Here is a 25,936-nt window from a genome sequence, read left to right as displayed (position 1 = left end):
AAAACATATTTAAACTTTACAAAAACACACAGACACTAGATGATGTCATCAGTGATGTCATTTGAGATGTCATCAGTGATGTCATCAGTGATGTCATTTGAGATGTCATCAGTGATGTCATCAGTGATGTCACTGACCATGTCATGAATGATGTAATATGTGACATCATCAGCAGTGGATTGCGGGTGCGCGATATATAGTTAGTGCAACTAACTATATATGGAATTTCATTGGTTTTATGTCAATAAAATGTCCAGCTAACTATATATGGTCTCTAACCTATGGTTTTTTCAGTGTATTTTCAAGGTTTTGTAAATGCAAATTCCTAACTATATATGGTCTATAACCTATGGTTTTTTCAGTGAATATATATATATATATATAAATATATATATATATATAATTCATATTTAAATTTCAAACTAAACCAAATTCACTGGATGATGTCATTAGTGATGTTATCAGTGATGTCATTTGAGATGTCATCAGTGATGTCACTGTCTATGTCATGAATGATGCGATATGTGACATCATCAGCAGTGCATTGCGGGTGCGCAAGTTATAGTTAGCCGAACTAACTATGACGGAGAAATTTCTATAGTTTTGTACGAGTGAAATGGCCAGCTAACTGTAACACTCCTGAAACCTATGCTTTTTTGTGTGAATTTCTAAGGTATTTTAAATGCTAATTTCTAACTATAACGTCTCTGAAACCGATGTTTTTTTCAGTGAATTTCAAAGCTTTTTTAAATGCTAATTTCTAACTATAACATTTCTGAAACCTATGTTTTTTTCAGTGAATATTTATATATATATATATTCACTGAAAAAACCATAGGTTATACACCATATATAGTTAGGAATTAGCATTTAAAAAACCTTATTTTACTCACACAAAACCAATGAAATTCCATATATAGTTAGTTGTACTAACTATATATCACGCACCCGCAATCCACTGCTGATGATGTCACATATTACATCATTCATGACATGGTCAGTGACATCACTGATGACATCACTGATGACATCTCAAATGACATCACTGATGACATCACTGATGACATCTCAAATGACATCACTGATGACATCACTGATGACAACATCCAGTGACTGTATTTTTCTGTAAAGTTAAAATATGTCTTACATATTTATGAATGAGTCGATGTATAAGTGTCTGGACGAAGGATTTAGTAGGTGCATGACTGAATGTATGAGTGAGTGATTAAATGTGTCTCACTGAGTGCATGGGTTAGTGACTAAACTGTCTTAATTTGTGCATCATTATGTCTGTTGTTCTGTGGTTGCACAAGCATTTGTATGGGAGACTGAGTGTGTGTGTGGGTGGCTGGGAAGTGTATGACTCTGTGCATAGATGTATGGATTCAAAAGTGCATGTTGGAAACAGCTGTATGGGCGGTTGACTGTGTGCATGACTGTATTGGTGAGTGAATAGATATCTCAGTGCTACATGTCAAATTAAGTACATATGTAAAATACAGTACATGTGAGAGTTGACATATATAAATAACTGTGCATAAGAGCCAGTGAATGTGTTAGTGGCTGTATGGATCATTGTGAACTTGTATCCAGGATTGTATAAGTGAGTAAATATGTTTTAGTATATGTTTGAATAAGTAAGGTGTGTTTAACTGTATAGTTAAGGAAACGGAGGTGTGATTGATTGTTTGCATGACTGTCTAGGTGTGTGTGTAACTTCATGGATGAGTGACAATCTGTGAGTCTGTGTTTACACTGAGTGTATCTAAGGTTATATTACAGTCTGAAGAGGTTCATCGTATTATCACATGAATGATTTCATCAGTGATGTCATCAGTGATGTCATTTGAGATGTCATCAGTGATGTCATCAGTGATGTCATTTGAGATGTCATCAGTGATGTCATCAGTGATGTCACTGACCATGTCATGAATGATGTAATATGTGACATCATCAGCAGTGGATTGCGGGTGCGTGATATATAGTTAGTACAACTAACTATATATGGAATTTCATTGGTTTTGTGTGAGTAAAATAAGGTTTTTTAAATGCTAATTCCTAACTATATATGGTGTATAACCTATGGTTTTTTCAGTGAATTTCATTGGTTTTTTAATAGCTAATATCAAAACCTTTACAATGTATTATTCTTTAAAAAGAAAAATATTTTTTACATGTTTTTTATACAATTTTTTTTTTATTTTTTTTTGTTTCGCTCCCAGTACGCGTACCGGTTAGCTTCCCGTTAGCTCAATCCGGAGGCGCGACCCGGTACGCGAACTGGTAAACGTTCCTTTTGCGCACCTCTCGCGTTACAAAACAACATCGCGACGCTTCGCGTCAGCATGACGTTTCGCGTTCTCGCGTAATACGTCATATTACGTGCTACGTTCGCGTACCCGGAAGCGCAGCGGTACGCGAACCGGAAGCGATCCGCGGCGCGGCGCCGACCGCGTAATGTAAACATAGCAGGTCATGTGACTCGGTAATAACACTTTTCATTGGTTCATTTCACTTTTGGTTTCCTAATGATGTAATACAAGGTCATGTGATCTAAAATGGACACTTTTCATTGGTTTAGAACTTTTGTTTTTCCCAAATGATGAAAACCCCTCCTTCTTTCATCACTCTGACTTTCATCTTGGTGAGAGAAAGACCCTTTATTGATACTTTGTGATGGCTTCATTAGTAGCTTCAGCTGGTGCTAGCCCACCACCTCCACCAAATCCAAGAAAGAGAGGACCACCTGCAGAAGTAATTTTGCAAGAAGAGGAAGAACAGGAAGAGGAGGAAGAGGAGGAAGAGCATGAGTTTTTGCCAGAGGAGCCCAGGAGGTACAATCGAAAGGAGAATTATATCTGGCAATTCTACAGAATTCCTGAGGGGCAAAAGAAAGTGAATGCACGTTACGTGTTTTGCCGCATATGCGGTGATAGATTGTCAAGGGGCACTGATAAAAAATACAGTTATGGCAATCATACTATGCATCGGCATATGAGTAGGTGGCACCCAAATAATTATAGTGCTGCCCAGCTACGTGACGAACAACAAAATCCCCTCCCAATGGCAAGAAGATCGGTGGTTCCAGAGGTGTCGGGACCAGAGGCGAGGGAGATGATCGCAAACATCCAAATGTTGTTTGGGCACGTAAAGCAAGTGTGCGTGGAATGTGGCACTTTCATCTGCTACAGAGAAAGTAGCATCACTTTGATTTTGCGAGCAATTCAAAATCATATTAATGTTTGTACGAGACGCACCAAAAAATAAATTCTTTTTTTTTTTTTTTGCTCCTGTTGAGCCCTTTATAATGGATCGTTTTTGTTTCCCCCCCCCCCAAAAAAACCCAAAAAAATTTAAAAACGTTCAGAAAATACAAAAAAAGTAAAAAAAATGTTCAAAAAATACTAAAAAAAATATAAAACAACAAAAACATTAAAAAAAAAGTTCTTTTCAGAACTAACTCCCCATTATAAAAAAATTGGTAGAATATTTGGAACTCTGCCAACCTCTATTTCTCTCAGTTCGCTCCCGGAGCGCTACCCGGTACGCGTACCGGAAGCTAACCAAAAAAAATATTTTTTAAAAAAAAGAACAGTAAGTATAAGGTAAGCAAACAGACAGTTATGTTAAAAGAAAGACAGCTCTAGGGAGTAAACTAAGGATACTGTTACCTACAATCCACTGCTGATGATGTCACATATTACATCATTCATGACATGGTCAGTAACATCAACAGCAGTGGATTGTGGGTAACAGTATCCTTAGTTTACTCCCTATAGCTGTCTTTCTTTTAATATTACTGTCTATTTCCTTCCCTTATAGTTACTGTTCTTTTTTAAAAAACATTTTTTTGATCAGTCATAAACAGTGACATTAATAGAAACAGAGAGAGTGAACAAGAGTGAAGAACTATGGTCCTCCTCAGCCACCCTCAGAAAACCAAGGGGGTCAAGATACATCTACCGTGCCCCCTTCTACCCATTCTGAACATTATTTGCCCTCCATCTTGTATCTTGATTCGACCGAAACACAAAATGGTGGACTGCCATAACGCTGCTGGTTTGCGAACCGGGCAACTTCCCAGGAAGCGGTCCAAAAAAAAAAAGTTGGGAAAGTAATTCACAGACACTAAGAGTAATAGAGATGGAGTGAGTGAACAAGACTGAGGAACTATGAGAACAGAGGGACTGAGAAAAAGAGTGGAAGGAGTTGAGTAAATAGGTAATAGAGAAAGGAATGAGGAAAGTAGCAAAGGCAGGAAACTGAGGATTAAAGAAGTGAAGCAGTGGATCTAATAGTAGGTGAATGTGATAGAAATGTAACGAAAAGAGTACAACTATTTACCTTGTAATTGCCGTTATATTAATCACATTTTATTTCTATACTTTCAATCTGTGAAAGAGAGAACCAACATTTGAAAAAAATTAAAATATGTATTTAAAAATTACAAAAGACAAGGGAAAATATTGAAGGACAAATAGTTTTTCAACAACTTTGACACTGACAGAAGCTTCTGCTTCTCCAGGTCCTCTACACAATCCTAAAGATATACATTTTAAACTAACAGTATCTTGATGCAGATGAAGTGAGGCCTATCTTAAAACATGGTGCATCTTTTGCATTGCTCTTGTTTCAGAAAAGTGTCGCTTCAGTATGCCAATAACATGTCTCCTATCCAGAGATTTGTTTGAGGTGAGGCCTACTCAGAGTTCATGATGAGATTTACACTTGTTGAAGTGTACAGAGGAGATAATATCTGTGAAAGTCTACTAATGAAGTGAGTCATGTCCACTGCACTCTTCAACAAAGTAGAAACCTCCTATGTTTCCCTGGACAGACCTAAACTTGATCTGCACAATGTGATTCGTAATGATAGGAAACACAGGTGATGTAATTGAAATATGTGCAATTTATTTTGCTCATTTCACAATCACATCACTTGTGTTTCCTTTGCTTAGGTATCTCATTGTGCAGATGTAGTCCAGCATATGAAAGAATACGTAGAAGTGCAGCACTGCATACAATAAATTTAACACTTACAGAAAACTCACCTTCTCCATGCCTCCTACACAGTTCTACATATACATCATAAATGCAAACAGTACAGAATTAATTATACATGTTAAATGGTTTATTTTTGCTGTTCTCAGAATGTATCAAAATTCACTAAAAACAGTGACTTGAAGGTATTCATCATGTAACAGCGGGGAAAAAAAAACACAATCAAAATGATTGTGTTTAAAAAACCCATACAACATCAGAAATTAAAATTCAGAACTCCTTAAAGTTAACTTACTTTCCATGACGTCCAAGGATGTCCTATGAACAGCTTACACTCTTTTGTGCTGTTATTACTTTCAGCCCGCCACTTTCTGAAAGAAAACCTCCATCGTTTTTAAAAACACGTTACATGCAATAAATGACTTCTTGCTCTCTACCACTATTTTCCACAAGGCCAAATCTAGTCAGAGATATTTATAACTCTTGGATTTCTTGTAAGACAATCCCATCATTTGGCATTTCCGCAACTTTCAGAATTAAAATGTTGAAGATCATTTTCACAATCCTGGAATAGTAATATCTTCCCCTTCTTGCTCAGTCATGTTCTACATTTCCTATGACACTGATACTGCTTAATATGAAGCAGACTTACACTACCTCTATGAGTACTACAATTATTTAATTCTCTACATCACTTTTAATCACAAAGCAATGTAAAACAGTAGACAGCATTGCAGACTTACATTCCCTCTACTCCATGTTTTGATTGGCTGCTTCAATTAGCTTATGAAAAGAAACAGTTTTTCTGAACTCATTTAAAGTGCACATACATCTCCATGATGTCCAATCCTATGATTAGAAGTTATGTCTCTGAACTACACTTATCCTCAAGGCCAAATTGTGTAGGAGCCATTAGAACTTCTTGAAATTCCACAGATCATATCCCGAGATTATTTTCCTAAAATTTTGGTTTTAAAAACACCAGGTAAGAGTTTTTAAGGTCATACGGCAATTTTTTTTTGAAAATTAAAACAGAATCATTGCAGAATGACCAGCCATTTCTAGACTTTAAATAAGCTGTGTAATGTCCTGATGATATTGAAGGGCCGTCATGATATATAATTGCTGTAGTTACAAAAGTCCTTCCTGATATTGACAACTGCGAAGCTACAAAATTTTTTATTAAAGTTGTCAATTTTGTTCCATCAGGCCTACATCGTTGGAACATTAAAATTACGTACTGGCCATATGTTCGTATAAATAATGTGGACATCATTTCAGATTTACATTGGCTACACTCCATGTTGTGATTAGCAGCTTTTACTAGCTTATTAAAGGAGACTGATTTACTGTCTGGCAAAGTTAAATATATAAATCTTTCTGAGTCTACACTAGTAGTACTTGATACCATACAGTTCTCGCAGTCATGCTGCCATTGATAAGAAAGCCCAAACAGCTGATCTACATCTACACCTTCAGCATGTAATACATCAAGCATATACATTAAAAACTCCTGACAATCTTGCTGAATATTTTGAGAGAATTGTGTTTGGCCTGAACATCTATCTAACAGATTTCTAATTTCAGACACACTTTCTATGTTTCTTCTATCAGTGGTACATTTCTCTAACACAGAATTTAACAAACTGCAAAATCTTTGATCAGAATTGACCACAATCTCTTCTTTTACATTTTTTAGAGAAAACAAAACATTAATTACTACATTAGCATAGCAGTTGACACCAGAACTGTTTTCAAACTGAAAACCAACAACATCTTCAACAGAATCCTCTTTGTTTCTGCTTGTAATTTTAGGTTCATTCACTTTTTGTCTTTTTGCTACAACCTCCCCAGTATTGTTCTCATTTCTTCGTTTCTGGCCTACCAGACGTTTCTCAAACAAAGGAAACTGAGGCAAATGTGGCGCATACTCTCTTCTTAACCTATTGTATTCCTTAACACAATCTAGATCTGCACAAATGTTTCTGACATCACACTCAATCAAGTACAATCCCGATAAAGTTCTAACTCGTGACAATGCCACATATGCCATACCCTCCTTGAACACAGAACTGCCAATATTCACCAATGCAGTGTCTACACTTAAACCTTGCGATTTATGAATTGTCACCGCATATGCCAAGCAAACAGGGAACTGCTTACGGCGAACATATAAGTCTTTTACAAGCAAAAATCTAGCAGAACAACGAGCAATTAGCTGTACTTCCTCAATGCCATCAAATTTAATTTTTAAAAATTCAATTCCATCTCTATTTCTGTATTTCACAAAATCAACAACATTACCCATTGATCCATTTACCAGACCTCTTTCAACATGTAAATTCCTTCTTAAAATTATACGGCAGTTCAAGCACACATTCAGAGTCTTTTCAAAACCTGCAGTTTTAGATATACTCTTCTCTAATGAATCCAATTTTGTTTTCAGATTCTCAGACAAAATAATTGTTGATCCCATATGCTCTACTCTATCAATAGCTTCCACTTTCACAATCTCTTGCTTTTCTAAATGCAACATTTTGTTGTTAAATTTGGCACATTCTGCAAGAGTTGGCATCAAACATATTCCAGATTTCTTATCAGTAATTTTCTGAAAAATATTCTCAGGCACAACATCTTGTTCTGGATATAAATTTGACAGTAATCGTGCATGTAAAGCTTCTTTCCCATGCTCGGTCACTTTTCCAATTCTAACATCTTGTAGAATAGTCTTGTAAACTTCATCCTTTGCCTGACGCATATTTTCATGCAGTTCAGCATAATTGAAGTTTAACCATATATTGACGTTGCCAATGCTGCCTAGGCACTTCCTGGTATCTTCATGCGTGAGCATTTTGAACACAGGTTGCCCTTTCACTGGTGTCAGCTGCAGAAGATCTCCGAAAACAATGATGTGTTTGCCACCAAATAACACATCATACTCTGTTTTGAGAACTTCTTGCATCCTCAAATGCACAAAGGCAAGCATGACATTGGAAACCATGCTTACTTCGTCAATGATAAGAAGTTTCATTTTCCTCAAGATTCTTGAAACTTCAAAACAAGCATCTCCAGATAGCTTGTGATATTCTAATTTGTTGTCATGCTCCACTGGCAGCATCAGTAAACGATGTAAAGTAATCCCTTTAATATTATGTGCTGCCAGTCCAGTTGGAGCAGTGACAACACAAGACAGCGATGACTCTGTCCTTTCCTGCAAATAGCATGAAATTGCTTTAATGAGGAAACTTTTTCCAGTTCCCGCTTCTCCACTCACGTACAGTCGGACAGGCTTCAACGACGTACATGAGCACTCTTTCTTATCATGACTTAATCCATGATCAATTTGCATGGTAACTTCGTCATATATTTTCCTCTGCTCAACGTTGAGTTGCCTTTCCAACTCTTCTAAGTTAACCGCATCCTCTTGAGCATGTGCCATGGCTCTTTCCACCTCATTCATAGCAGTGGCAGCTTCATTTTCAATAAGAGGTCCTCCTAGTGGATCCTGACTCAATGAAGCAGAACTCTGACTGTCCTGAGAACTGTCTCTGGCAATCTCGGCTGCAATCGTTGCTTCCTGCTCAATTTCCGCATTCAACATTTCTACATATTTGGGAAAAGCAGGACATTCTATGGTCTCCTTGGCGGCATTGAAAGAGTCTTCGTAACAGAGGAAATCTCCAAGCAGTTCCTCTTCTGCACGCCAAGGCTTGAAAAGTTGCAAAAGTGCTAAATAGAAAAACTCCTTTTTTTCAGGAGATTCGCCACTCAATTTTCGATGGTTTATCAAGTGGCATTTTCTTTGCTTGACCAGACATCCCTCACTTCCTATTACAGCATACACTCCTTTCTCAGTATCTTCTTTGATGTTCCTCTTGAACATGTAATTTTGCAGAACCTCATACAGACAAACATTCTCTAGGTGACTGCTTCGATTTGGATAATATGTATCCAACATGTTTGTCTTCAAAATGTCGGTACTGTTTGGCTCCTTTTCCGCCAAATACTCAATTTCCCGCACAGGTTTGAGAACTCGATTACGCGTTGCAGCAAGACCAAGACTCGCCCAAACGATACTCCTGGACTTGGCATAGAGACTTGCTGAAGACAACCGGTCAGAACATTCGTACGCTCCGATTTCTCGATGCGACAACATCTTCAGACTGAAACTGTACAACTTCTTGCTGAGGCTCTTTTCATGGGAAATGTCCTCCCACATATCCTTCAATTCTGTCTTCTCTTTTTTGGTGATGTAAGACGTCACATACCGAGCCACAGCCATACAGTTATCAGCCACAAACTGTATATCCATGTTAGCATTCCACATGGACAAAATCACCGGGTTGTAGTCGTTGATGTACTTGGACTCTTCGTTCCTCTTCAAATTGTAAGTGTTTTTAGGTGATTTCTTCATCACATTATGTCGCAGCGAAGACATCAAACTGTTTACTCTTCCTTTAGAAATCACCGGTCGTGGAAAGCCGAAACGACATTTGGTGTAGAACTTGTCTTTGTTTCGGAATTTACGACGGCAGTACTTTCCACATCGATGGCTTTGGAAACGCAGAACTTTTTCTCTTAGGCTTTTCTTCTCCTTTGCGTTTGGAACAGCACACGTAGAATACTGTTGGATGAAACTCATCACTGAGTCTTCTGGATCCGTTCCAAATTTAGGTGCATCCTTGATCCACAGCAACATATGTATATGAGGAGCACCTCTTGCTTGGTACTCCTTTCTCCAGAAGAAATCCAACACCTCTCCAAGAGGTGGATTCTTCTTATTCATGATGAAAGACATCATAGCTTCAAATCTATGATTGAAGTACCTACATACATTGACTGGATCCAAAGAGCACAGTTCTCCGGGTGTCTTGAATTCGATGTTTTCTACGTTAGCATTTGCCTCTCGTAGAAATTGAAGTAAGTCTTCCCAGCCATACTCGGCACAACTCAGAGTGAGGAACCATGTGGGAGTACCTAAGTTCCTCAGCATACATTTTAAATCACCATGACGACGGTACCAGTACTCATTAGTACCACGCTGACACGCCATGAGATTAATCAGGTGAGAATCCAAAATACTATCTTGGACATTCACTTTATCCATAAAATCACTTGCCGAGATGTTTTGCATGTGTATACCACTTTTCAAGATGTGGTTCACTGCATATGACAGTCCAGACAGATCGCTTTCAAACAGGAGATGAAACAAATAAGGAATGCATTGTCGAAACCTAGCATCTCCTGCATACAATCGCAAAGTCCGGTATTCAGAAGCAGGAATTTGATGAGGTCGCTCATCATATCTTCCTCCCTGACCTGTTGGAAAAAGCTGTGGGAAACACCGAGCTTCCAAACTTTCCTCCCAAACACTAATGGGACTCCCTTTGGCTTGTTTCATTTGAAACAACTCAATAGCATTCCCCATGACTTCCTTTGAATGCAAAGGATGAACACTATAATGTTCATATATTTCCTCACTAGTAGAGGGTTCTACTTTCTCAATTTGACCAGCACACAAATCGCTATCCTCTTCCTCACTTACTTCCTCTTCTGCAACATATACATTCTTATAGTATTTATTATTTTTTTTCAAATACAATGTTGCCTTTTTAACTTTCCTAACATCTACTAAATCTTGCCATATTTTCTTATTCTTTGTCGGAACCCCATTAACTAAGATAACCAGAGGTTCCTCTTCCACTTTTTCTACTCCAATTGTGTTAATGTTTTTCTTGAAATCTAGAGGCAAATAAACAACTCTTCCCTTTAATCCTCTCTGTAAATCTGATGGAGGCAATTTCCCTGTCTTTGGCTCCATTCTTACAATAGCCTGAAAGGGATGGATACTTTGAATCAAAATAGATTCATAAGTATTTAAGTCCTTCAATTCAGAAGGAATCTCAACCAATTCCAGATTATTATGAACTGCTCTAGCAGGCATCTGGTTTTGTTTTAATTTGTTACAACAATAAGTACACACACGTTGATCCAATCCCAAATCAAAACAATTTTCTACCATCAAGTATGTTGCAAAATCCTTCCATTCACTATTATTTTCCCTTTCACTTTTTGCATATAAATCCACTAACTTAGTCTGATTCTTATAATAAGTGCGTCTACAACACACACAAGTGAAATTAGGCCTCTCACTTGATTTCATGTCAAACGTCGCAATTTCCCTCTGGAAATTATCTGTACTGGAAACCTGTACACTATCTTCCAAATGACCCTCTACTTCTTGCTCAATTTCAACATTCTCCTCTTTACTTCCAAAGTAACAAAACTCAATTTCTTCACATATATTCTTCACATCTATTTCAGAACCATGCAAAAGAGCAGCGCATAATTGTTTCAGCATAATTGCTGGACTCTTAGCATAATACAACAGTCTAACTAACTTCCTCACTTTGTTATGATGCACTGCTAGCATCCTGAAATGATGAAAAACACTCTGGCATACTCTCCTGGAAAGACAAGCCAGTGAATGACCATGCAAACCTGTCACTTCTCTCACTCTGCAAGGATCTAATTCTTGCAACAACCTTATTTTCTGCTTCAAACTTTTCTTGTTAAATGTCCGTACAAAATCACAAAGCAAATTGATGGAATCCTGTCGCACACTGCAAATACTACTACACTTCCAGGTGTACACAGGACCCTTAGCACGTCTTCCTAAAACCTCATTACCTAACAACTCTTCTGCCTCTGTTGTCACAAGTTTTTCTTTTTCAACTGGACAACCATCTTTCACTTCATAAGCACGACCACTGATGTCAACTGCATGCACCAAATCATTATCCTGGAAATAACTCTCTTCATTAAAAAATGCCTCACAGCTTGAACTATGTATCCATTCTCCAGAAAAAACTTCACAAAAATTACTACGATTAACTATTCTCTTCCATCTACTATTTCTTTTGAAATCAAAAATTGCCTTGTTTAGCTTCCTAATTCTATTGATTATCAAAATAAATAACTTACGTTTAATTTCAAAAGCCTGATCAATAACTTTCTCAACTTTTTTTTTTCTCCTATAAATAACTAATTTCTGTTGACCTTTCTTAATATTTTTTAACAAATTGCCAATTATCCTGTTACGGAACATTCGTTTACGAATCTCCCTAAACTGTTGTTTCCTTCTAGTATCATGCACAGATTTATCTCTTGCTCTAGCAGTAACATTTTCATTTGTCCTTTTCTTTCCATTTGATTTACTTGTCATGTTATGGATTGAAACATTTTCTGTACTAATATTTTTTTTATTAGAAATATTTCTTATGAAATATTTAGAGCTCTTACCCGGTGCTTTCTTCATGGCTTGAGAAATCTTTTTGTTAGAGGACTGCTGCGTTTTTTTTTTCTCCTGCTGTCTTTGACGTTTTGCAGCCTTTATCTCTCTTATTTTTGTAGGCATATTTAAATCTTGAAATGATCTGCAGTTGAATCTGAGGAAAAATATAATAAAAAATGTTATTAAACATTATTATCAAACAGTAAATCAGTAATAGTGATCAAAAACATAACACACTACTTGACAATTTAATTTGAAGATTTTTTAGTCATTGCCATTTTTTGGGAAAAGTAATGGTTTGCAAATTTATGACAAGGACATAATGGTGTATGCTTCTCTATAAGGCATTTCAGTATCTCTAATGTCATTTTTCCCATATTACATTATAAGACCTTTCCCCATGAAGCACATTCCTTGTAAATATGCTCCCACCTGTGCATTGCAAATTTAGATTTTGACTGTTTCAGACACATAGCCATGTTGAAAGTGACCCAAAAAAATTGCAAACGTTTTAAAAAAAAACATTCATGTGTCTTAATGACATTTTAAGTCATTTCCCCATGGACAATGTTTTCTAAGTGGCACAAAAGAGGTATACACCTATCATAAAACAATAACAGTGATCAAAAACTTAACACACTACTTGACATTTTAAATAGAAGATTTTTTTAGTCAAATTTACAATACAGAAATACCAGAAAAGAAATGACATTTATATTTATGTCACCTATGCTATTTTATATGTGAATCTGATCTAATTTTATGAGCATATTTTAATATTTTATTGAAGACACTACACATAACCGGTTTTTGAAGGTGTCTTTATTTTTAAATTAAACGGTTTACCTTTTTACTTTTTATTGATTATAAATTTTAAAAATAAATGTTTATAATTCCAAAGGCTCAAGCAGGTCAGCTTCCCATCCTATATCATATAATTCGGACAAATCTGCATCCTCATCACGCTCTTCTTCATCCTCAGGATTTAAATCATCCAATGGATCAACATCCACTGATGTTTCAATTACAAGTTCAATGATGAGGTCAAAATCAACTGATTGCAGATTGTCGCTCATGTTGAGGTTGTCTTTATCTTTAAATAAAGATAACAACAATGAGATGTTGCAGAGTAAGAGACAAATCTCACAGATTATAATAGTAAAATTATTTAACAAGAGTAACATTTTGCAGCTATTATTTAGCCATGTCCAGCGATGCTGAGCAGGTGAAGCCTATGTCTAATTTTTCACTGAACAGGACTCATCTGTTCTTAACCTTGGATAAGCCTCAACGACTCTGTGTCCCCTGCACATACTCAAATGTTAAAGTGCAGATTTATATTAAATGGCACATCCCCAGGCATGCACCAGTTAATGTGCACCACTGCTTTACCACCCATGGTGTGCCGCATTTACAATCAGATAGGAGAAAGCTGCTTCAAAACCCTGCGCCTGCTTGAAGCTGGCATAGGTCTTGACGCAGCATTGTATAGATGGGGCACCCCTGAGCCTTGCTGGAGCTGCATCGCACTTACGATACAACTCCAGCAATGCGCCACCTTTACGGCACAGATGCGTCACGCATCTGTGCCGTTTTTGCCCCATGCTGCGCCGCATTGTAAATGCAGCACAACATGGGTGGCGGAACAGTGGCGCAGGATGACTGTCACATCCCTGGTGATGCGCCACTCATCATAAATCTATCCCTAAGCTTCTTATCTTGTTACAGATGAACTGCCATATGTATCATCAAAATATTTTACATATTATAAATAGCAAATTTTAAGGAATAAATAGCGATTCTTTACTATTCCTAATTTGCAATGAGCAAATTGCTAATTGCAAATTACCCATTCATTTCCATAGGCTAGGAGGCTCATAGGAATTAATGTTGCAAGTTGTGATTAGCAATTAGCTCATCACAAAATAGGATTTTTTTCAAGCGTGCAGGGGTATCTCAAGAACACCCTGCTGCACCCCTGAAAAAGAAATTTGGGAGCACATGGCACACCTACATGCCCTAATGGCATGTATGGGCGTCATATGGGACCTTTTTTTTTTTTTTTTTAAAAATGCTTTTTGAAAAGAATTCGCAAATTACCACAAACTAGAAGTTGGTGGTAGTTTCCAAATCCTTAATATCATTTTTTACATATTTTTTTTTGATACATTGCATTTAAGGAATCACAAATTTTGAATTATTGACATTTTAAGTAATTTCCACATGTGCAGTGTTTTCAAAATATAATTTGAAAATCGTTTTTGGGGAAAAGTAATGGTTTGCAATTTTATGACAAGGACATAATGGTGTATGCTTCTCTATAAGGCATTTCAGTATCTCTAATGTCATTTTTCCCATATTACATTATAAGACCTTTCCCCATGAAGCACATTCCTTGTAAATATGCTCCCACCTGTGCATTGCAAATTTAGATTTTGACTGTTTCAGACACATAGCCATGTTGAAAGTGACCCAAAAAAATTGCAAACGTTTAAAAAAAAAAACATTCATGTGTCTTAATGACATTTTAAGTCATTTCCCCATGGACAATGTTTTCTAAGTGGCACAAAAGGGGTATACACCTATCATAAATCTGTCCCTAGCATTATAAATGATTAAATCAGGATGACAATAAGATGTGGCCTATCCAGAGGTTTGTTTAAGGTGAGGCCTACTCAGGATTGCAGATTAAAGTTACGCTTGATGAAGAATACAGAGGAGATAATTTATTGTAAAGGCCTACCAATGAAGTAAGTGATTTCTACTTCATTGCACCAGTCATCATAAATGTATCCATAAGCTTCTTATCTTGTTAGACATCAACCGCCATATGTATCATATAACTATTTTGCATTTCCAAAAAAGCGAATTTTAAGGAATAAATAGCGATTCTTTACCATTCCAAATTTGTTTGAGAAAATGGCTAATTGCAAATTACCCATTCATTTCCATGGGCTAGGAGGCTCATATAAATGAAGGTGCAATTTGCGATTAACAATTTGCTCATCACAAATTAGGAATGTATTCCAAAGGTGCAGGGGTGTCTCAAGAACACCCTGCTGCAACCCTGAAAAAGAAATTTGGGGGCATATGGCGAACATAAATTTTAACAACATTCCTTTACCTCAAAAACGATTTTCAAATCATAACTTCAAAACACTACACATGGGAAAATTACTTAAATTGTCCTTAAGACACATAAAAGCGTTTTTTGATTGGCTTTCCTGCATGGTAGGGTCACTTTTAACATGGCTATGTAACATAAACATTCAAAATCAAAATTTTCCATGTACAGGTGGGAGCATATTTACAAGCAATTTGCGCCACAAAGAAAGGTCTGACATTAAAATGGGAAAAATAACATCAGGGACAGTCAATTGCCTTATAAAGAACCATACACCATTATGTCCTTCTCATGAATTTAAAAACAATTCCTTTTTCCCAAAAACGATTTTCAAATCATAATTTCAAAAAACTGCACATGAGAAAATGACTTAAAATGTCATTGAAACACATGAAAGCGTTTTTTGATTGGCTTTCCTGCATGGTTGGTTCACTTTTATCATGGCTATGTAACACAAACATTTATAATTAAAATTTTCATGCACATGTAAGAGCATATTTACAAGCAATTTGCGCCACAGAGAAAGGTCTTACACTAAAATGAGAAAAATAACATCAGGAACAGTCAATTGCCTTATAAAGAACCATACACCATTATGTCCTTGTCATGATTTTATAAACAATTCCTTTTCCCCAAAAACGATTTTAAAACCATAATTTCTAAACACTGCACATGGGAAAATGACTTAAAATGTCATTAAAACACATGAAAGCGTTTTTTGATTGCCTTCCCAGCATGGTTTGGTCACTTTTAACATGGCTATTTAACACAAACATTCAAAATCTAAATTTTCCATGCACATGTGAGAGCATATTTACAAGCAATTTGCGCCACAGAGAAAGGTCTTACACTAAAATGAGAAAAATAACATCAAGGACAGTCAATTTCTTATAAAGAACCATACACCATTATATCCTTGTCATGAATTTAAAAACAATTCCTTTTCCACAAAAACGATTTTCAAATCATAATTTCTAAACACTGCACATCAGAAAATGACTTAAAATGTCATTAAAACACATGAAATCATTTTTTGATTGGCTTTCCAGCATGGTTGCGTCACTTTTAACATGGCTATATAACACTAACATTCAAAATCAAAATTTTCCATGCACATGTGAGAGCATATTTACAAGCAATTTGCGCCACATAAATCATAATTTTCTCCTTAAAGCACACTATTCTCTATCTAAAGTAAAGAAATATTTTCTCACCTTAGCAAATACTTTGAGTTTGAAAACAGTCTAAGAAACACACCAATTTGTCTTCAGCAGAGCAAAAGGTATGCACTCCAGAGTCTGCAGCTATCAAAAGCACAGAAATGGTGTAATTCTTCACACATATTTCTCATGTCACCCAATCAAAACTCTTCCCTCACTTTTTTTCAAATGAAAACCCTTCCCCCTCTGCCCTTTCTGCCTATTTTCCATAGCAACCAGCTCTTGGAGAAACTCTGGTGTTTGCAAATTCACACAACAATGTTGCAATTGAACTCTGAACTCTCAGTGCACCTGCATATCCAGTGCTTTCTTTCATTTAATGATTTTTTATTGACCACTCAAAATACATCTTTCAAACAACACATCTGTGCACCCTAACTTTCTGTTTTCATCAATCAAAATCCACCAATCACTGTTACTACTTCATGAACACAGAAACTCCACAGTTTTTTTCATTTCAAACTCACATTTTTTCAACTGCCATTTCATTGCCACACTTCATCTGACTGCAGGAGAACCTTCTCTCACCATGTTTTCTGTCTGGATTGTTGGTCATAGTTATATTCACTGGGCTCAAAGGTACGTTGAAAGCAGGAATTTACCTAACCTCAATTTACAAGATGTGGAAATTAAGTGGTTTGGCCACAGAGGATTAAAATGTCACCAATTGATACCATTGGTGAAAACCTTTATGCATTTGCCAAAACCTGACCTGTTAATTGTGCACTGTGGAGGTAATGACTTGGGCACTTTGACTGGTGTAGGTCTGGAAATGCTTTTAAAGGACACCTTTGAGCAATTAATGGCACTTTTTCCTCAGACTGCCTTGGTATATTCAAATATATGCCAAAGACAGAAATGGAGGTGGTCAAACCAATTTTGTCCACAAATTGAGAAGTCGAGGAAGCATGTAAACAAATCTGTTTCAGCTTACATGAGAGACCATGGAATGGGCTCCCTGTACAACAATAACTTGCGTTACTACATGCAAGATATCTACAGAGGAGATGGAGTTCACTTCTCAGATGAGGGCAACAGAGTTTTCACTCTGAATTTAAAAATGTGCATTGGTACCTACTTATAAGTACCAAAATGTACCATAAACCCAAAAGCTCTTCTCAGAGCTACCCTACATCTAATCACTCACAATTATTATTTTACTCTAACTTTTTTCACTAATTTTCAACAAAGTACACTCCCTGGGGCGCTACCCGGTACGCGTACCGGGAGCTAACCTCGCGAATTTTTTAAAAAAATGTTTTTTTTTCGCACATATAAACCTCCTCAGCCACCCTCAGAAAACCTAGGGGGTCAAGATAAGTCTACCGTGCCCCCTTCTACCCATTCTGAACATTATTTGCCCTCCATCTTGTATCTTAATTCGACCGAAACACAAAATGGTGGACTCCCGGAACGCTTAAGGTACGCGAACCGGGGCGCTCAACGGTTCGCGTACCGGGTCGCTCCCTGGGAAGCGCACCATCAAAAAAGGTGGGAAAGTAGTTTACAGAAAAGCCACTGGAGACAATTTCACCAAATATAGATTAGCTCATACTACATACCAATCCCTACCATTTTCACAAATTTGATTGGAATTCCATTTAGCCATTTAGCCTGTAGACCTCTCTAAATACCGTGAGGTAAATTACTTCACAAAACACATCTGAAATGTTGGAATTGACAACCAATTAAAATGTTACTTTCATTTTCTACTTTTTTTACCTCACATTTGATTGGTTATGTACCCGAATATATATAAAGGAAGAGAAGGAAACACAGCCATTTTGACTACTACTTCCTGGTGTACATTTCAATAGGATTTTCATTAATAACTTCAACTTTTTTTTAAAGGTAAGTTGTTATTTTTAAAACTGAAGTATATTGTGCACTTTAAGTTAATATGGCAAACTTTTTCTGTTAGTTATATACTATCCCTCTGTAGTACTTATAAATTTAGATACACTTTTTTATATTCCTACTTCCACTCTGATACTATACACTGCCCAAAGATAAATTCTCTGTTAAAAACTGCCTATCTAAAATTAATCCCAACAGTGCCCTACCTCTACTAATATATATTTTTTTTATGCAAATTTCAGGAAAAATGGAAAGTGAACAAAACATTTCATTTGAAATTGTCCTTCCAGAGTCCAACACAGAAATCATTGATCCAAATGAGATTGAATTTATGGATGAAACTTGGGACCAAGAACTACTGCAATGTGTACAAGCAGTAGATAACCTCCTTGCAAATGAGGACATTTTACAACCTCAGAGACTACAATCTATATTCCATGATTATGAAATTTCTGACAATGAAATGTTAGAAAGTTTAATAAATTATGAAACACAATAAAAAAAGCTTAAAAAAAAAAAAAAATAATCAACAAAACCAACAATCAATTAACATACAGCATTTGAAAAGTCTATCATTCATTTTTCATTGTGATACGCTCCCCAGAACGCTTCCCGGTTCGCGTACCGGGCGCTAACCACGAAAAAAAACAAAAAAAAATTTTTTTTTTTTTGCTTAGCGGGGCCCCTTTAAAGCCTCCACATCAAACCTAGGGGGTCAGGGAGGATCTACTATGCCCCCTTATGGTCATTTGCCCCTTCGCTTTTGCCTCCTCTTGTCTCTCGATCCTACCGAGAGACAAGATGGCGGCCGCTCCGGACTGTTTAGAATGTTGACAGACACCGGAGAGCCAATCAACTTCGCTACGCGAAGTTCCGTTACGCGTCAAGTACGCGTACCGGGGCGCTGCCTGGTCCGCGCTTACAGATATATATCTTTTTTTGAACGTTATTTTCTCAAAATCCACTGCAGCACATATATTGAGACCTACAAAAGGCACATCGGGCTACCAGTCCCTACAATTTTGCCAAGTTTCGTGCAAATCCATTCAGCCGTTCGGGCTAAAAGTGAGGCTAACCGCCCTATGGAAAACTCAATGTTAAAAACACGTTTTGGGACCCCCCTTTTTTCTCGGCCCCCCCTGGACCAACTCCCCCCAAATTTCCAGGGGCTGCTCAGAAACAAAATGTGCCATTTTCCTGAAAATTTCAGCCAATTCCGTCCACAAACGCCAAAGTTATTAGACATAGAATTTTCAAAAAACCCATAGGGAAAAAATCCTAACTATATATACCTACTGGCGACCGCCAGTAGGTAATATATTTACTGAGTATTTTAATGTGGAAAAAATGGTGCTTTAAACATCGTGAACAAGGCGGCAAGTGGCTGCTGAAACGCGTAGATGTTGTCTCGTCTGAAATAAAGCCCGAGAGTGTCCATAATCTTATCTGGTGTGCCGGATGGTTATTTTCGAAGCTGTGGATAATCTGATATATATATATATATATATATATCCAAATCGTTTAGCGTATCAAAAAACCAATGCCGAGCCCAATTCCTTAAGTGCGAGTGATATTTATTACTCCATCCAGCAAAAAAAAAAACATTATGTTTCAGAGCACCCGCTCCTTGCACTCGTGAGCAAGGAGCGGCTGCTCTGCTGTATGGAGTAATAAATATCACACACACTTAAGGAATTGTGCTCTGCTTTGTTTTTTGACACACAAACTGAAGGAATGAATATATATATATATAAAAAAATATATATATATATATATATATTCACTGAAAAAACCATAGGTTATAGACCATATATAGTTAGGAATTAGCATTTACAAAACCTTATTTTACTCACACAAAACCATTGAAATTCCATATATAGTTAGTTGCACTAACTATATATCGCGCACCCGCAATCCACTGCTGATGATGTCACATATTACATCATTCATGACATGGTCAGTGACATCACTGATGACATCACTGATGACATCTCAAATGACATCACTGATGACATCACTGATGACAACATCCAGTGACTGTATGTTTCTGTAAAGTTAAAATATGTCTTACATATTGAAGAATGAGTGGATGTATAAGTGTCTGGATGAAGGATTTAGTAGGTGCATGACTGACTGTATAAGTGACTGATTAAATGTGTCTCACTGAGTGCATGGGTTAGTGACTAAACTGTTTTAAATTGTGCATCATTGTGTCTGTTGTTTTGTAATCTGATGCATGTGTTGATCATTAGCTATATGAGTAACTATATGGGTTATTGATTAGTTGCCCAAGTATTTGTATGGGAGACTGAGTGTGTGTGTGGGTGTCTGGGAGGTGTATGACTCTGTGCATAGATGTGTGAGCAGTTGATTCACTAGATGTATGGGTTCAAAAGTGCATGTGGAAACAGCTGTATTAGCATTTACAAAACCTTGAAAATTCACTGAAAAAACCATAGGTTATAGACCATATATAGTTAGGAATTAGCATTTACAAAACCTTATTTTACTCACACAAAACCATTGAAATTCCATATATAGTTAGTTGCACTAACTATATATCGCGCACCCGCAATCCACTGCTGATGATGTCACATATTACATCATTCATGACATGGTCAGTGACATCACTGATGACATCACTGATGACATCTCAAATGACATCACTGATGACATCTCATTTGACATTACTGATCACATCACTGATGACATCATTCATGTGATGATACGATGAACCTCTTCAGACTCTAATATAACCTTAGATACACTCAGTGTAAACAGACACTCACACACTGTCACTCATCCATGGAGTTACTCACACACCTAGTCAGTCATGCAAAGAAACAATCTCACCTCCATTTCCTCAACTATACAGTTATACACACCTTACTTATTAAACATATACTAACACATATTTACTCTCTTATACAATCCCTGATACAAGTTCACAATGATCCATACAGCCACTCACACATTCAGTGGCTCTCATGCACAGTTATTTATATATGCCAACTCTCACATGTACTGTGTTTTACATATGTACTTACTATGACATGTAGCATTGAGATACCCATTCACTCATCAATACACTCATGCACACAGTCAACCGCCCATGTAGCTGTTTCCACATGCACTCTTGAACTCATACACCTAGTGAATCAACTGCTCACACATCTATGCACAGAGTCACACACCTCCCAGCCACCCCCACACAAACTCAATCTCCCATACAAATACTTGGGCAACCAATCAATAACACATATAGCCTCTCGTATAGCTAATGATCAACACATGCAGCAGTTTACATCACAACAGACATACTGATGCACACATTCAGACAGTTTAGTCACTAACCCATGCATTTAGTACGACACATTTATTCACTCACTCATACAGTCAGTCACGCACCTACTAAATCCTTCATCCAGACACTTATACATCCACTCATTCTTCAATATATCAAACATATTTAAACTTTACAGAAACACACAGTCACTGGATGATGTCATCAGTGATGTCATCAGGGATGTCATTTGAGATGTCATCAGTGATGTCATTTGAGATGTCATCAGTGATGTCATCAGTGATGTCACTGACCATGTCATGAATGATGTAATATGTGACATCATCAGCAGTGGATTGCGGGTGCGCGATATATAGTTAGTGCAACTAACTATATATGGAATTTCAATGGTTTTGTGTGAGTAAAATAAGGTTTTTTAAATGCTAATTCCTAACTATATATGGTCTATAACCTATGGTTTTTTCAGTGAATTTTCAAGGTTTTTTAAATGCTAATTCCTAACTATATATGGTCTCTAACCTATGGTTTTTTCAGTGAATTTCAATGGTTTTTTAATAGCAAATATCATAAGCTGTCGAATGTCAAGTACGTGGTAAGTAAAAACATTTTCTTGTTTATGCACACTGATCTGCTTTGAATGCTGCCCCCCCCCCATTTCTATTAGGAGTACTCTTTCTTTGCAGATAGTGAAGGGTAGTTAACGCAGGCCTTTGCCCCCGTTGTACTCCGTCGTGCCTGCTTCTCTCTCCATTTGATTGATTGTTATCCAAGCATTTACTGTTTTAGAATTGGTTCTCTTTGGTTCATTCTCTATTTACAAACAAGCACAGAGTCGCAATACTCTGTTTGGTCTTTGCAGATAGTGAAAAATCGTGTAAAAAAACAAAAGGGATCGAGCAAAACCAGTAGGCCACTAATGGGATCTCTTTTTGACCTCGCTAAAATAGAAACATTAGGAACAACCCCTCATGAGAAATACGAAACTAGTGAGATGAACTGAACTCCACACCATGATGGCTGCAAGACAGCTCGGCTCCGCCACCCACCCCGCCCAAAATAACGATAAACTCTATGCAAATATTACAAATATATACAACACACCAGCAAAGTAACAGGGTAAAACATTTTATTAAATAACTATTTACATAACTATTTTATACTTTTTGTTGCCCGATCCGGCTAGCTCAATCGATCGAGCATGAAACTTATGCACTCTGATAGTTCAAAGTTTTGAGGAGTGCTTGTTAGACTGTCTGAAGCTTATTTGCACCTGCTACAGCTTCACTATTCTCAATGTAAGTGGGGGCTGTTTGAGGACGTGACTGCATTTGAAAACAATGTGATGCGGTGCCTCCCTGAACCGCTTGACGGAGGCCCCCGAGGGACGGTGTGATGGCGCGGACTTGGAGGGGGCGCTTGGCTCCGGCCCCCTCCCCAAGTCGTGTTGCCCTGGTGTGGCCTGAGATCGCCCCCGACATAGGTGGCCGGCTCCCGGGGTCAAGCGAAACTTTTTGCCTTTTGGTGACTCTTCCATTCTGGACCTTGTCCCACAATCCGTTTGACCTGAAGACACGCTGTAGTGGGGCGCCCCTTTACCGTTTCAGTTGCCATTCCGCCCGCTTTTGCTACACTGTGCCTCTTCCGCTATTTAGCTGTTTACCGCCCGCTCTTGCGACTACAGCGTTTCGCTCACCATGTAGTTGAGTTGCTCCCGCTCTTGCGGTACAGCGATAGGCGGCTGCCACATGACTCTCAAAAGGGCGGCCGGCTCTTCAGATTTGGGCGTGGTCCACTAAAATGGCCCTGCGACACCTTGGAACTCGGACGCTTGTCTGCTAGGGCTTGGGCTCCATTCTCGAAAGCGTCCCCTCAGCCTTGAAGATTCTACAAAAGTCTTGGGGGCCCCCGACTCCGGCAGGCTTCTGGTGGGGAGCGGCTGCCATGATTGCTCGTGGAATGGCCACGACGGAGCTACGAGATGGTGGTGCTCTCATGCTGACGCCAGCTTCAGTCTGAAACATCCAGAAACACTGTAGACTACCAATTCGATCAGTTCCGGTAGCGCCCCAACGTGACCCGGTAGAGAAGAACTTGCCCTCCCCTCTTTGACTGATGGTTCTTGTTGCCTGTCCCTTCTGTTGTCATTTAACAGAACTATTTAGCCTGCTGAAAGGGGTTGTGTTCCGACCGCTGGTTGGTGGAGACATTTTGACTATATTCTGGACCTGCGTTGTCGCGTAATGCGTCATATGACGCGCCGCGTTAGCGCATCCGGAAGTGCTCCAGTGCGCGAAGCGCAGCTTCCCGGAAGTGATCCGGGGCGCGGCGCGCAGCGCGTAACGTAAGCATAACAGGTCATGTGACTTGTTAATAAAACTTTTCATTGGTTCATTTTACTTTTTTTATTCTAATGATGAAAGGCTTGGTCATATGACCTAAAAATTACACTTTTTATTACTTTCGAACATTATTTTTTCTTAAACATATATGTTATAATGTTCCAAGCTAATGTACTTTCTCGGAAAATTTACAACTGTCCTGCAAGTAAAATATATTCCTTTTTCGAGAAAAAGGGCGTTTCTTCGTCCCATGACGGAGCCGTTGAGCAAAAGAGGCTCGGCCTGCTGTTTTAGTCGCCGATACGCCTGAATATCAGATTCTTATCGATCACTTTATGTTGCAGGAGTAGAAAACACAACAGCCCTTGACCATTTATCTTTACTGCGTTCCTGCGTATTATACCTTTTACCCTTCATGTAATTGGACTGCTTTATTTCACTTGCCTTTTACTGATTCGAAAACAGTGACTATTATTAAAAACTTTACCAATGTAAACACTACTACCAAGTTTTCTTTTAAAAACCTTTATTGTGAAAATGTCAGTATACAAATACGGGCCTATAACCACGTGGGCCAGCCACGGAGCAAACTGTAATCGTATATGATGAGGAGACATTTACACTGTAGAGGAACGTAACGGGCGGGCCATTAGGTTGCAAGAACTAAGGTGTCTAACAGTTGCGGAATCGGTGGACGTACATTTTATAATTAAAATACGACAGGGCCAGTTACAATAAAATTATCTAGATATACATTTGCGGGCAAGTACCATGGGTGACGTTAATTCGAACTTTTAATAGTACAGTAATCAATAACACATCAGAACTTAATATCAATAGGGATGTCGAAATATTCAATCAATTCTCGTCCCCGCCCGCCATGTGCTTCAAAACTGCATACGTATCTCGTGATATCAAGGTTGTGCAACCAGTACACAACAAGGAGTTACGAGTCCCATTTATTCCGGCGCCATTTTGGACGAGGACGGGCAGGTCCAGGATATAGTCAAAATGTTTCCACCAACCATCGACTATGATGATGTTCATATGCTGTATTTATTAGAGTAACACTCATCTGTCCACATGAAATTAATTTGCCACAATTACCATAACTATATTTTTTTTCGGTTCCTCTGGAGAGTACATCGTGGCAGATGAGGCAGGTAACGTACCGGGCATTTACCTTTTTTGCATGTAGAGGAAAGGAAAAATAATTCGAGCGTCCGAGTTCTAAGGTGTCCCAGGGCCATTTTAGTGGACCAGGCCCAAATCCAAAGAACAGGCCACCATTTTGAGAGTCCTGTTGCAGCCGCCTGTCGCTGTAGCAGCAAGAGCGGGCGAAACTCAGCTAGACGGCGCTCCCCTGAAGGAACATAGACTTGCTGTGGACCTTTCATCTTTTCAACACACACCAGTGCGGCAACTTGCTAGACACCACCTCGGTGCCATCCGGATCTCGGCGCCCCACTGCAGATGAAGTGCCTCCACATGGAGGGAGAGACTCGTTTGCGCCGCCTCCCCCCCGCTTCTCAGAACTCTCAACTATGACACCACCTCGGTGCCATCCGGATCATGGCGCCTTGTGCTGGTTCCGGCCTATTCACACATCGGTCCGCTACTGACGCCACCTCACAGGCCAACGGGGCACCCCACGCCGACTTTCGGCGCAGCATTGTAGGATGGCCACACCAGTGCGGCAACTTGCTGGACACCACCTCGGTGCCATCCGGATCTTGGCGCGTTGTGCTGCCTCCGGCCTATTCGCCGCAAGTGCGCACGCAACTCAGCTGCATAGCG

This window comes from Lissotriton helveticus, chromosome 2_1, assembly GCF_964261635.1.
Source record: "Lissotriton helveticus chromosome 2_1, aLisHel1.1, whole genome shotgun sequence".
Classification (NCBI taxonomy): Eukaryota; Metazoa; Chordata; class Amphibia; order Caudata; family Salamandridae; genus Lissotriton; species Lissotriton helveticus.
The sequence above is the reverse complement of the archived record's forward strand: the minus strand, read 5'-3'. Positions refer to the sequence as shown.